The sequence below is a fragment of the Acomys minous genome (genome assembly GCF_964271855.1).
Source record: "Acomys minous genome assembly, chromosome: 6".
NCBI lineage: Eukaryota > Metazoa > Chordata > Mammalia > Rodentia > Muridae > Acomys > Acomys minous.
Genome location: NC_140487.1, coordinates 13,808,356 through 13,821,321, shown reverse-complemented (window position 1 = coordinate 13,821,321; position 12,966 = coordinate 13,808,356). Strand labels below are relative to the sequence as shown.

At 38.2% G+C, this 12,966-nt stretch overlaps 1 long non-coding RNA gene across 1 annotated transcript in view; it reads left to right on the top strand.

Annotated features, from left to right (window-relative positions):
* The window catches only part of LOC311600059, a 51,696-nt gene extending 41,407 nt beyond the window's left edge, over positions 1-10,289 (top strand). Inside the window, exon 4 of the long non-coding RNA XR_014780121.1 lies at positions 9,226-10,289. This is a non-coding gene — a long non-coding RNA (uncharacterized lncRNA). The remainder of the gene's footprint in view (positions 1-9,225) is intronic.
* The last annotated feature ends 2,677 nt before the right edge of the window (positions 10,290-12,966 follow it).

The following is a 12,966-nucleotide window of genomic DNA, read 5'->3' as shown; positions in this document are numbered from 1 at the left end:
ATTGGGGCTGGCTTGTAGGTTCAGAGGTTTAGTCCATTCTCAGCATGGGAGGAGGCATGGCACCACACGGGCAGACATGGCGCTGGAGAAAGAGCCGAGATCCTGGATGCTGGGATGACTGGATGATCTACAGGCAACAGGAGGAGAAAGAGAGTCACTGGGCGTGGCTTAGGCTTCTCAAACTCCAAAGCCTACCCGACAGCGACACATTTTTTTTCCCCAAAAAGGCCACATGTGCTCCAATAAGCCACACCTTCTATTCCGTCTCAAGTAGGGCCACATCCTAATGACAACATTCAAGTGTAAGAACCTATGAGGGAAAATTGCTATTTAAATCACCACAGTGTGTGAAGGTGGATGAGCAAGTGCGAGCACGTGCAACTGCAAGTCATAGGCAGAGTCTGGGTGTCCTTCTGTCCATTTTCTCTTTTTCTTTTCTTCTTTCTTTCTTCTTCTTCTTTCTTCTTCTTCTTCTTCTTCTTCTTCTTCTTCTTCTTCTTCTTCTTCTTCTTCTTCTTCTTCTTCTTCTTCTTCTTCTTTTCGATAGGATCATGTACTGAGCTCACAGCTCTATGATAGATCTAGGATGGCTGGCCAGTGAATTTCAATCATCTACCTAGCCCTGCTGTGCCCGCTCCTTGTACCCATGCAGCACAGGAGTTACAAGTGTGAACCATGCCTGGCTTTTTATAGGAATCTGAACTCAGGTCCTTATGTTTGCGCAGCCAGCACTTTACCAGCCAAGCCAGTTCTCTGGCTTCAGATTTTTTTTTTCTTGCAGAGACAGAATGCAAGTCACCTTGCTTTTCTACTCTCACCGTAGATTAAATTCTTGCAAAGATACTTCTGCACTCTAGAACCTCTCAGCTGTCTCAGATTAATTTGGGTAGCTCTGGAGTTTCTGATTAAATCTGGATTTCCTCACAATAGTCACAAAGAATATGAAGAGATTAACAAGTATGTTTTAATTTACACTTGATACTTTGGCTTTGATGAGGTGAAGAAATATATTTTATTCTAACTAATTTGAAATACGTTATATAATGATTGTGGAAAGTGACTGTGGAAAATGTCCTCAATGGAAAGCATAGACCCCAGGGTATGCTCCACAGACTTAAGTGAAAAGTAAGCATAAGGCAGGATAAATCACAATAAAATAATTAGCAGTTGACTAATAAGTCAGCTCAATGTGTCTTAAATAATACGGAAAGTTTGGGCTCTCATTTGGAAGCCCCAGCGTGCTGTGCACTTGAGAATGCTTCAACACACACTGGCCTCATTCTGCTTTCTTCTATGAGTTTGGCTCCGTTTCAGACTATGAGTGCAAGGGGACCCACAATTCCTAGTTTTACACTTCCCAAGAAATAAGAAAAGATGTATGTTCACCTTGGTATTAGGATATGAAATAATAGAAGCTAACAAGCAGAATGTCCTGTTTGGTTTAAATCCACAGAGTGACATCTTGGGCTCTGGTGTTTTCTGTAAAGGCTACAGAAAACAGAGAGTGAAAGTAGGTAGGTTGTATCCAGGCAACAACCATACCTGTAACAGGGATTTGTATGATTAATAGGTTTTATTAACTCTCTCTGCCTATTGGAAGTTCTCCATAAAGAATGTTAAGTGCTGTTACAGCAGCTGTACCCTGACAGAGTCAAGTCTGTGATATAACTGGGGTCACATAGAGACACTAATGTATATGAATGTGCTTAATTTGAATCTAAGGAGAACCATTCTCAGCCCCGCCCCTTCTCTAAAAATGGTTACAAAGTGCTCAAAGTTATTTGTAGGAAAGAAGTTTCTTAAGTAGTCAGTGAGTCTTCCCAGCCTGCACTGAAGTGGATTCTGTGCAGAGCATGCACAGAAAGTTAAATATTCCCCAACTTTCCTAGCTTTCTAACTCTGTCACCGAAGGCATCTTGGTACTGGTCAGCTTGTGTCCATGAATAAGGATCTTGATCCTCTGCTTATAACCCCGCCAGTGTCTCAGTAGAAGCAGGAGGGCACCCAGGAATGCAGGAATGCATTATACTTCACGACATAGTTTGTCAAAGTAGGGAAGGCATCTTGCATACGATGGGAGCATGAGGCATGTGTCCACATTGTATCCATCAGGAAGCAGAGAGCTGATTGCTCGTGCTCTGCTAGTGAGACTGTGGACTAGTGCAACCTACATTCAGGATCCGTCTTCCCTCCTTAGACAAACCTCACCAGAAATGACGTCACATACACACAGGGGTGTGTCTGGGTAATTCTATATGTGGTCAGGTTGACAATGAGAACCACCAGTATACACCTCCATAGCCATTTCCCATAACCTAACAGCTTTCTTCTTCCAGAGTCAATGGCGATCACAAATGCTTCCTATTTTATCTGAGGCATACTTATTGCCTTTATTTTATTTTCCCCGTTGCTCACTAAGGTTACCCTGGTCATAGCAACTAGGACTTGAGGTGGACATCCATGTCATGTAATGTACAGTGGTCTTGGACTGGAAGGAGGGTCCATATGAGTTAGACATGCGAATTTTGCTTCTCATTTTCTCCCCTGCTTCTGATTCCAGCCACAGTCCAAGATGTTAGTTCTGAACTGGCCATCGCTGTGCTGACACAGCCTGTGCCTTCAGTGTGAACTGGGCATCGTTTGCTCTCTGACTCAGAGCATCTCTGGATTCATGGCGTGGATCCCTGGGGATGCCCTTGTCATTTCCATGCCAGGAAGAGAGCTAATGTTCCAGATAAGCAGTGTTGAGATTCATTCTAAATAATTCCTTGAAGATCCTGACAGAATCTAGCATCTGTTGTCTGTTGTGCTTCTCATCTTCCTAAAGCATTCTTTAAAAAAATTTTAGAAAATTGAAACATACATTGCAAAAAGTTCACCAATTATATATATATATAAATTTGTATATGCTTATACCTATGTGGCGACCACCAAGATCAAAATATAGGAGATTTTGAGCACCTCAGAACATCCATTTGTACTCAGTCTGCTCTTAGACTTAGCATAAATAGCTTTATACTACACATGTCACTTGAGGCTTAATTTCTTCCACTCAGCATTGCAATGGAGAGCTTACATAGATTGTTGCAAATATTAATGGTGGCTTCTTTTTTTCCCTATGTGTAGTCTTCTCTTCAGTCATTCACAAAGTATTCTCATATTGGACTTCCTGGTTTTGTCTTTCACTACCCCTGGCTTTTTATCCTTTCCTGACATCCAAAACTTATTACCTGCATCCACTTCTTACTTGGCTTCCTATGTCTGTTTCAGGATCTCAACGCTCCAATGCTATTGCTGTGAGCTTAATGGTAGGACTTCTCTGATTTCTTTATACTTGACCACTGAAAGCAGCTTCCTCATGGAGAGGTTTCATCTTCTCATGATGAAACTTCTGAATAGTGTTCATACTTTAAATTCTGCAAGTTGTGTAATGAGTTTAGGAGAGAGAGTCTAGAGAAGACAATGCTCAACAAACAGAAATAAGTGGTAGAATTCATGCATGAGCCACGACGGGTGAAAAGTCATGGCTTCATATGCACAATTGCTTCATTGCCTGAAACCTCACGGCTTGAGCAGCTGTCTGTCTGGGGATTTTCTTGAACCAAGACAGGCTCCTCTGATACAAAGGAGTATCTGGGCTGAGAAAGCAATGCCTATATGTGAAGAGGCAGCTAGAAAGAAGCAAGGGTTTTGAATAGAAGGCAGTATGTAGGGTATAGGCTGTAGGTCTGTATCTGTCATTTTGCCTCAGGGCAACTGAAACTATAATTTCTAAGATCATTTCTATGGCAAAATGTGTCTAAAATGGGAGAAGATTTATGAAGGTATTGGCTGATGGAAATCATCACTGATGGGGGGGGGGCAGGAAACACTTGATGGCTGAACATACTTTCCCCTTCCCCTTCACTCTATCCGTGAAACCTTTTCTAAGTAACTACTATAAATTGCACAGCCATTATAGTAAGTGATTTAATATTTCACTTGTGGATGTCACTAAGATTTGCCCTCACTCAATGACTTTGTTTCCATGGTAACTAGTGTGTTTTAAATGATAAGAAATGTGAAGAGTGGGAAGGATCAATTAGTAATACATAACTCCAATTAAATAAAATTTAGATTTTCATACAGTGAAGTGAATCTTTCAGAAGTGAACATGACAGCCTAACAATATGGTTGGGCTTTGGCAAATGGTGCATACACTAATTTTAAATAGATCTGCATGCTATTCTGCATAGCGTCTGACTACCTCAAACTTACGGCTTATAAGCAACTGTGAAAACGCAAAAGAGCTAATCATGCAATCAGTCCTTACTTAATTATCTATTCTCTAGACCCCCCCCCCCCCGTCTCCTTCTCCTATTTTCCATCTTTTCCTCTTCATTGGCATTTTTAACATAAGGAAGAGGAGGTAAATTAAAATGATTTTATTTTGCTTCTCAAGAGCTCTGCCTGTGAGAACACATTAATTACTTCATTTATCAAGGGTGTATTGAGCACATCCAAACACCGATGCTTATCGCTGTTCCTCAATTAAGCAAAGCCCCTTCTGCTAAGATGTCATGGATTCTGTGTTGCCTTTGCCTGCGAAGCTCTCCCCTAATCTACACATGGATCACTCTCTGTTTCTTTTATGTCTTTGTTCTTCTGTCGGCTTCAAAGAGCCCTCTTACTACCATCCTATGTAAAATAGTAACTTTTATCCCCACAGAAATCCTATATGTACTCTGCCTTAGCTATTTTATTTCTTATAACGCCACATAAGTCATTCTCCCCCCACTTTCCCCCCCCATATTCCCATTTATATATATGAATCATATTTGTCTTTTTAGTGACATCACTACTATAAGGATGAAAGACACAGACAATATTCTCCCTTTATTCTCAAAAAGCTGATACTTACTGAAAAAATTTTAAACACAATTTAAATGGAAGATTATATTAAATGAAATTTTCTTTTATTTAAAATACATTTTTCATACAATATATTCTAATTATGGTTTTCCTTCCTACTCTTTTCACTTTCTCCTCGCTTCCTTTCTGTCTGGATCCGGGCCCTTTCTGTCTCTCAGGAGAAACTAAACAGGCATCAAAATAATAACGATAAAATAAAATAAATTGAAAACAAACAAATTATTATATGAAAAACAACCAGTCAAGGAAAAGAACCAAAGAAAAAGCACAAAAACCACATATAGATGCAGAGGCAGATATACATTTACATACTCAGGACCCCCATAAAAACCCCAAATCCAGAAGCCAAAATATATGCAGACCTGTTATGTCAGAAAACAAAACAAAATAACACCAAAAAAGCTGGATCATAACAAATGCTCTGAATTAACATGATGAGACAAAGAACCTCCAAAGATGCCGCTGGGCTTGTTTTGTGTTGGCTAGCGACTACTGGGCATGGTGCCTGGCCTTATGAGTGGTTCATTTACATAGTGAAAGAACCTTGGAGAAAACTAATTTTGCCTTTGTGAGCAGTTTGTCAGTTGGATATACCTTCTGGGTTAGGGATGTGGACCTATTTCTACTTTCATGGTCAGCTCTGAGACCCCATCAGGCCCAGGCTTATGCAGGCCTGTGCATGCTGCCACAATACGCGGGTTTAGGTGTGCCTGCCCTGCTGTGTCTAGAAGAGCTTGGCTCCTTGCTGTCCTCCATCTCCTCTGGCTCTGACACCCATCTTACCTTCTGTTCTGCAGTGTTCCTTGAGTCCCGAGGGAAGGGATTTGTCAGAGAAATGTCATTTAGGGCCGGATGTTCTAAGCCTCTGCATCTCGTCTGGCTGTATGCTTCTGTATTTGTCCTCATGCTTCTGTGACGATGGCTGAGCTCATTGATCTATGAATATAGAAGAACATCATTAGGAGTCATTTTATTGCTAGTTCTTTTAGTGGAACAGCAGTATTTGGTTTTACCCTAGGCCCCTGGCCCATTGACCTTAATTCAATTCAGATATTTGTTGGTTACTTCCACGAGCTTCGAGCTACTATTGCCCCAGCATATTATACAGACAAGTCACCATTGTGGAATGAAGGGTTTGTAGCACAGATGGTATTTACTTGTCTCCTTTGGTATCGTGCAGAATACAGTGTTGTTCCATGAATATTAGTTCTCAGTGTGAAGGGCCCAGGTAGGCACCAGCTTGACTTGCCCATGTTCAATAAGTTGAATGACTGTTGTCTTCAGTCATAGGGACTTCTCTACAATTTGTAGAGAGTCACCACAAGCCTTGGCAATAGCTTGAATTGTTTTGGGGGTACCCATGAGACCCATTTGGCCAATAACTCTATTCTAAATAACCTATTCCTAGGACTAGATACTTCCTTTGGTCATGAGAGATGTCCAATTGCATCTCTGCCTGCCCCATTCTTTGAGTATTTTATTTAGGTCACCTTCATATATGTCATATTATAGGAAGCTTCTGTTGTATTAGGTTTCTATACAATCTCTCAAATGGCCCTTAATTTTATTTGTCCCTCCTATTATTCCCTCCCTCATCCCCTCTTCTCTTTCCAACTCTTAATGATACTACTGTTCAAGTCCCCTGCACATCTACCTATACCTTTCATTTCTATTTCCCCATCCTAGAGAGATTCCTCCCTCCAACCCCAGTCCTCTACTCTCTACTTTACCATGTGTTTTTATTTCTATAGCTCATAAATACAATTTGAATTCCTTAACATTCAAGAATGTTTTAGCTATCCTGTTTTTTGTTTGTTCAATATGAAGCTGAAAACTGCCCTTTCAAGGTCTCTGAAGAATTGTGTTGAAATTTGATTGGCATTGCTTTAAGCAGGATAGCCAATTTTACTATATTAATCCTATACATCCATGGACATGAGAGAGCCTTCCATTTTTCAATATATCTTTAAAATTCTTTCTTTAGGGATGGGATGACAATTGAGATGTAATATGAATAAATTAATAAAATATATTAAAAAATAAAATAAAGATGATCTCCAAGAGTCCTGAGCAAGAAAAAAAATTCTTTAATGTCTTATTTTTATAATACAAGCCCTTCACTTTCTTGTTTAGGGTTACCCACAAGATAGATTATATTTTTGAGGCTGTTGTGAAAGATGTTGTTTCCCCAATTGCTTTCTCAATCTACTTGTCTTCTGTATGTAGGAGAGTTACTGATTTTTTTCTTTTGAGTTAATTTTGTATCCTGCTACTTTACTGAAGATATTTATTACCATAGGAGTTTACCAGTGGAATTCTAAGGTCACTTATGTATACTATCATAATATCTGCATCTTTCAATGTGTGTCTCCTTGATCTCCATCTATTGTCTTACTGCTCTAGCTAAGAAATAATGAAATAGATATGTATGGGGAGAGAAGACAACCTTGTCTTGTTCCCAATTTTAATGGAAATGCTTTGAGTTGATGTTGCAATGGACTTGATGTAAACTGCCTTTAATATGTCAAGGTATCCCCTGTGTATCTGTCGTCTTTTCAGGACTTTTAACATGAAGAGGTTTGGGATATTGTTACAAGCATCTTATTTATCTAATGAGATGATCATGTGGTTTTGTCATTCAGTATACTTATATGGTAGATTACATTTATTGAGTTACGGATGTTGAACCACTTCTGCTTCTCTGGGATGAAACTTACTGGATAATGGTGAATAATGTTTTTGATGTGTTTTTGGATTCAGTTTACAAGTTGGTTTGTAAATAGAATTTTTGCATCTGTGCTTCAAAGAGAAATAGGCTTTTAATTCTCTTTCTTTGTTGGGTCTTTATGTGGTTGGGATATCTTGGTAACTGTGGCCCCATAAAAAGAACTGGGCAGTTTTCCTCTGTTTCTGAAATTGCTTGTACAGTCTTGATTTAACTTTGATAGTGGTATATATTGAGAACTTTATCTGTTTTGTGTACATTTTATAATTTGAACACATGTTTCTAATGTATGTCTCTGGAATTCCTCTGTATTTGTTGTTCTCTTCTCCTTTTTGTTTCTGTGTTAATTTGGATTATCTCTCTCTACTTTTTATTTAATTTGGATGAGGGCTTTTCAATCTTACTGGTTTTCTGAAAGAGCTAATTTGTCATTTCATTGATTCTTTGTATTTTTATTGTTATGTATTTCTATTATATTGATTTTAGTCCTCGTGATTATTTCTTGCTATCTACTCTTATTTTTCTTTTCTTTTTAAAAATTATTTTATTTTTGTATATATTAATTTATATTATTACACATATATACAATAGATTACCTCTGGCAAGAAGAACTATGACACAATCAGGAATTATATAAATGTTACATTTTTAGCGTTTTTGCTATTTGTATTTGACAGCTTCGAAGAAGACATCTTTCCTATCTTGGTGCATCTAAATTTCTAAATGTAAATCAATCTCCATCACAAACTGTCATTATCAACTTAGAACACCTATCTAGAACTAAAAGCATCTTAACCCCTAAACAATTAAGCTTCATTGTAAAACTAAGCTACCTGGTCTTCAACTCCCTCAGAGACGTGAGAAAGAGTAAACTTGATTATCTGAATGTGCTGGGAGTACAGGTTAGTAGCTTTCCAAATGAAAACATGACAGAGACAGTTTTCTGCCTGAATAGTCACCCGAAACTCTCTATAATGTTGGAGCATCTTCTTCAGCCTTCTGGTCCAATATATCTGACAGACATATTTGTGAGACAGGAATTATTGAGGACTAGCTTACCTTGTCTTGGCAGAGTTTGCCTGTCGACTCTGCCTGCATCCAGCTTGCCCTTTTTAAAGGCAGAATTCTGTCTGTGGTAGAAATGAGGACCTTTTGCCCAGTGGATAGTTTGCCACATTTGAAACCATCTCCATAGAATTTTGTATATAGATGAAAAATAAGTTCTAGATACAGTGGCATAGAATTCAAATGTAAGATTATTCTTCACACACATTATATATAATATATATGTATATTCTAATATGAGTTATTGTGCCCATTGTGTGTGTGTGTGTGTGTGTATTATTGTAACTCAATTATACAAGGTTTACTTCCAATTCTTTGAAAGTGCTATAGCAAGCTGTTTAAGAGAAATAAGTTATACAAATTAAATGTTAGTAGATTAAATCATGGTCATGTCAATTGCTAGCCTACTTTTATCACAAGAATATACATCTTAGATACATATGACTCTATAGAAAGACAATGTCTTCAGATACCCCAGAGAAATGCAGAATATGGCATTTTAAAAAGTTTTTATTTCTTTAAAGATTCATTGACAATGAGATTGGGTAACTCCTGGCAACACCCAGCATACCACAAAGAAGATGATGAGCATCAAAGAGCTATCTACTGTTTTTGAGTGTTATTTCTTCTTTTTATTCTAAAGCTTTCAAGCATGTTATTAAGTTGCTAATTATGATATCTCTCCAGCTTTTTTTTAATGTCAGCACTTCATGCTATGGGCTTGTCTTTTAGAACCATCTTTATTTGATCTCATACATTTGTGTAACTCGTGTTTTCATTTTCATTCAATACTAGGAAGTTTTTTTCTAATTTCTGTCTTGATTTATTACTGTTTTTTCATTCAGAAAAAAGTTGTTCATTTTCCATGATTTTGAAAACCTTCTGTTCTTTTGGTCATTATTGATATCCAACATAAATCCATGGTAGTCAGATAGGATGTGGGGTGTTATTTCATTGTTCATGTATCTTTTGAGACTAACTTTGCTTAGAAGTACATGATCAGTTTTAAAGAAAATTCCACAAAGTTCTGAGAAGAAGGTTTATTCTTTTGGGTTTGGGTGGATATTCTGTAAATATCTGTTAGGATTCTTTGGTTTATAACATCAGTTTACTTCAGCATTTCTGGATGGTTTAGTTTTTGTCTGGATGACCTGTCTATTGGTGAGAATGGGCTTTTGAAGTCACACACAGTCACTGTGGAGGAGTTCAATATGTGATTTTAGCTGTAATAATGTTTCTTTTTATTGACTTGAATGTTTGGTGCATAGGTATTTAGAATTTCAATCTCCATTTGGTGTATTTTTCTTTGATGAGTATGTAGTGTTCTCTCTTATCTGTTCTGATTGGTTTTGGATTGAAGTTTTGTCAGATATTAAACTATCTCAGTCAGCTTGATTCTCAGGTTTATTTGCTTGAGATATCTTTCTCCATCCTTTTACTCTGAAGCACTGTCTACCCTTGATGTTAATGTGTGTTTCTTGTATGTAACAGAAGGATAGATCCTACTTTCAAATCTATTATGTTAGTATGTTTCTTACAAACACAATTCCCAAACACACCAAATACATCATCCACCATGATCAAGTAGGCTTTATCCCAGAGATGTAGGGATAGTTCAACACATAAAAATCTAGCAATGTAATACATTATAGAAACAAACTGAAAGAAAACAAATCATATGATCATCTTATTAGATGCAGAAAAACTTTGACAAAATCCAACACTTTTTCATGATAAAAGTCTTAGAGAGGCCAGGGATATAATAATAAAGGCAATGTACAGTAAGCCAATAGCCAAAATCCAGTTAAATGAAGAGAAACTAAAAAAATTTCACTAAAGTCAAGGACTAGACAAGGCTGCCTACTCTCTCCATAGCGCTTCAATATAGTACTTGAAGTTCTAGCTACAGTGATAATTTAACTAAAGGAGACCAAGGGGATGCAAATTGGAAAGGAGGAATTCAAAATACCCCTATTTGCAGATGACATAATAGCATAAATAAATGACACCAAAAATTCTACCATAGAACTCCTGCAGCTGATAAACACCTTCAGCAAAATGGCTGGATACAAAATTAACTCAAAAACTAAAAAGCCTTCCTATATACAAATGACAAATGGGCTGAGAAAGAAATTAGGGGAACAACACAATAGCCACAAATCATATAAAGTATCTTGGTGTAACTCTAAACAAGTATAACCAAGGAAGTGCAAGACATGTATGACAAACACTTCAAGTCTTTGAAGAATGAAATTGAAGAAGAGATCAGAAGATGGGAAAATCTCTTATGCTCATGGATCAGTAGGAATAACATGGTAAAAGTGGCCTTCTTACCAAAAGCAATCTATAGACTCAATGAAATCCCCATCAAAATACCAAAACAATTCTTTATAGACCTTGAAAGAATGATTCTCAACTTGATATGGAAAAAGAAAAAAAAAAAAAAGAAAAGAAAAACAGAATAGCTAAAACAATCCTGTACAATGAAAAGACTTCTGGAGGTATCTCCATCCATGACTTCAGGCTGTACTATAGAGCAAAAACAATAAAAACTGCATGGCACTGGAATAGAAACAGACTTGTTGATCAATGGAATTGAATAAAAAACCCAGAAATAAACCCACACATCTATGGACACTTAATTCTGACACAGAAGCCAAAACCATACAATGGAAAAAGGATAGCATCTTCAACAAATGGTGGTGGTCTAACTGAATATCTACATATAGAAAAAATGCAAATAGATCCATATTTATCCCTCTGAACAAAACTCAAGTCCAAGTGAATCAAGGACCTCAACATAAAACTGGAAACACTAAATTTATTAGAAGAGAAATTGGGAATCAGCCTTGAACTCATTGTTACAGGAGCTAACTTCTTGAACACAATACTAACAGCTCAGGCTCTAAGATTAACCATTAATAAATAGGACCTCAAGAAACTGAAAGGTTTCTGTAAGGCAAAGAACAACAGAACAAAACAGCAGCCTACAAACTGGGAAAAGATCTTCACCAACCCTATATCTGACCGAGGGCTAATATCCAACATACATAAAGAACTCAAGGAATTAAACACTAGCAAACCAAATATCCAATTAAAAAAACAGGTTACAAGGTTAAACTGAGAATTCTCAAAAAATGAAGCACATAAAACATGCTCAAACTCATTAGCCATCAGAGAAATGCAAATCAAAATCATTTGCAAATGCAAATCAAAGGGATTCTGAGAGTCCACCTTATACCAATCAGAGTGGCTAAGATCAAAAATTCAAGTGACAGCACATGCTGGTGAGAATGTGGAAAAAGCGGAACACTGGTGGGAATGTAAACTTGTACAACCACTTTGAAAATCAATCTGGTTCTTTCTCAGAAAACTGGAAATAGTTCTACCTCAAGGCCAGCTATACCACATCTGGGAAAATACTCAAAAGATGTTCAACCATACCAAAAGGACATTTGCTCAACTATATTCATAGCAGCTTTATTCTTAAAAGCCAGAATCTGGAAAAAACTTAGATGTCCATCATCTGAAGAATGTCCTCTGAGAGACTCCACCTGGCGTGGGATTGGGACAGATACTGGGCTTTGAAGCTGGACTCTAGGCGAAGCCAGTTGTATGGAAGAGTTGGGGGATGGAAGGCCAGGGGGGGGGTGGTGTTGACAGGAGCTCCACAAGGAGCCTATCAAAGCTCGTGGACCTGGATCCAGGGGCCCTGCATAAGCTGATACACCAACCAAGGACATTGCAAGCAGAGGACCTAGACCCCCTGTTCAGATGTAGCCAATGGACAGCTCATTCTCATATGGGGAAGGGGTAGGAGAAAGCGGGGGACTGCCTCTGACACAAACTCTGGTGCCTACCATTTCATCACTGCGTGTTGGCAGAGATGCCCTGTGGAAACACAGAGGAAGGAGGATGCAGGCTGTCCAGATGAGACCTAGTAAGTGGAACAGGGGCTGTCTCTGACAAGAACTTTCTTGCATGCTTTTTGATCACTTGCCCCTGGTGTGACTGCCTTACCAGGTCACCACAGAAGAGGATATGCTCAGCTTTGATTCAGCTTGATGTGATGGGGTGGGTTGGTGGGGGGCAGGTGCCTCCCCTTTCTGGAGGAGTAGGGGAGGGGAGATGGGGGAAGAGGTAGGGAGGGTAGTGCCAGGAGGAGTGGAGGGAAGGAGTCACAGTTGGGATGTAAACTGAATAAATAAATAAATAAATAAACAAACAAATAAATAAATAAGCTTGTAAGTGTAGTTCAAAACACA